Below are 2438 nucleotides of genomic sequence, written 5' to 3' on the forward strand. Positions count from 1 at the left end.
CGACGCGATCGAGAAAAAATTAGAGCGTACTATCGCAAGGGATATCCGCTCGAAAAACCATCTTGATTCGCGGGCGTCGCCTGTGATAGCAGACATGCGGGACCCGATCTCCTGAACGAAGCTGATTGCCTTACTGCCCAAGGAACCGGAAGTCTCAACCGCGAATGGAAGGAATTGGAACTTCTCCATAAGTGAGGAGTACTTCCGCATTTTTTTGCATTCCGCGGTTGTGACAATAGATCCAGGGGCGGATGCGGACATCAGCAGGTTCTGAGGCGAGAAAGGCTCGCATAGGCGGAGATCGAGACGTAAACAAATTCCAGTCCGTACGGACTCACTGTCCAGAAAATTCCCAATACTCGGCAGTGGAGTGGCATTTAGCCAGGCTCCGCTGTGAGGGCGACATGCCGTCTCAAAGCAGGCCAAGCGGTGTTGGTCGAGGGATTTACGTAACGCTTGGATGCGGGATTGTAGGCGGACTTGGTCCCAAACAAATTGCTTATATTGATCCTCTGGGATTTCCTATCCTAGCGAGTGCCACTTCAGGACCGCCGATGATAACTCAGAGAGCACGTAATGTTCAAAATCGGTTGGGAGAACCGTGCCCATGAGTTTCTGGCATGAAGAAAGTGACGACAGGTAGGCAGGCAGTGCGACATCATTCGGCCACCGAAGTCCAAGGCCTCCGTGGCGTATGGGGAGTGAAGCTTAACTCCACCCCAAAGAGTCGAACTCGACATTGCATATTGATTCGATCTTCAAACGAAGGGAGTCATTGAGATCAGTGAGAATGTTCACATGTAGGTAACAAGGTGCACTTCTGAGGGAGTAGAGTAATTTAGGCAGGGCGAAAAAGTTTCTCGCGAAAAACAGGCCGACGTGGCTGTTTAAAAACGTGAGGCGGTCCAGCAAACCAGTTAGCGTGGAATGTTTAGTAAGAAGATCACTCTTAATAGCTTAATAGCGGTCGGCAGGATCACTCTTAATACTATTTCTTGTTTTTCAAAAATAAAATTGTTCTTGTAATTTTTTGTATTTTTTAGATTTTTTAAATCGGTCGATAAAAAAATACATCTAATTGAATTTTTCTGAGTTAGTCAAGTTCATTTTAGTAACATTGAGTAAACCATTTCTGAAATAAATATTTGCAATAAATAAGGCCTTTAATTAACTTAGCTATCTCGCTACAAAATGAAGTTCACGTTAAAATAAGGCGTAAGAAATTAATGTGTACAAAAAAATATTTTCAAAAATCTGCACGTCAAATTAATTTAAAAAAATCTGTAGATTATTCGCGTGTATTTTATTCTGACTGAGACATCTTGTAATATGCAACGCCCACTGTGAGCAACCATGCACTACCAGAAACCCAACGAGTTTTAATCAATATCACGATAATAGGATTTGATAGACATTTTAGATAATGAAATGATTTATCATCGAATTAATAAAAAGAATGAAAGAGGTCACATAGCCTTGGCGGATAAAATTGTTTAGCTAAAACAGCCATTGTGTCTCACGAGGGTCCTTTGTGCACACAGAAATCAGCCATTAGAGCCGTATAACGAAAGAGAGAGTGGTATTGATCTTTGGCTAGCTTTAATTTTTCACATTCTCTTGCAGCTGACCCCGGGTCGGAGGCCGAGTTACCCAGATTGAACTGGGAGAAAGTGTCAGTATAGTCCCATGCTAAACATGTAGCCTTCAAGAAAATGAACTACATCTAAGAGTTTTCCATCTTCGCGAATAAGCCCAAGGGGTTCCAGTTGAGCTGGAGTGCCCACAGAGTCTAAGACGTTCTTAATAATTCCGTTGAGTGCTTTATGTCTCGGGAAACGGCCGATACTGCGCCTACACGAGAGAGCATGTCTGTCCAGTTCATCCATAGTCGATCCACATTTGCATAAATGTGGAGAGTATATTCTCAGACATAAACGGGTAAGAACTGGAACCTCGAGTCCTCTGTCTTGCCAATTTTGAGACCCATGCACACCATAGACCTCTTACGATCGAAATAAAATGTGAAAACGACGTCAAAGAGAGGAGTTGCAAATACTTTTAAAAGAGACTTGAAATATCAGTTCAAGTTTGATAGAATCCTCAATGACGCGGAGAACTTTTTCTGATATTGGCATTGGGGATTGAAATATTGTCGGCAAGTAGCAAATTATAAATTCAATGGAGGAATCGCAGTAAGTGCCAATGGAATTTTTAATTTTGGTGGTCAACGAATCGGGTAAAAGTTTTCTAATGGGCAAAATTAGGCTGATAAAAGGAAAAAAAATTTTCTTCCAGTCTTTGTTGCAGTTGGTTTGTATTGCATTCTTGCTAAAAATTGACAAGCAATCGGCGGCTAGAAATCTGGCGTGCTTTGGAATTCTAATTCGGATTCGTCCCAAGCAACAATATTTGGAAAGATATGTCAAAATCTCATTAGG

Source organism: Octopus sinensis, unplaced genomic scaffold (genome assembly GCF_006345805.1).
Source record: "Octopus sinensis unplaced genomic scaffold, ASM634580v1 Contig18959, whole genome shotgun sequence".
Taxonomy (NCBI): domain Eukaryota; kingdom Metazoa; phylum Mollusca; class Cephalopoda; order Octopoda; family Octopodidae; genus Octopus; species Octopus sinensis.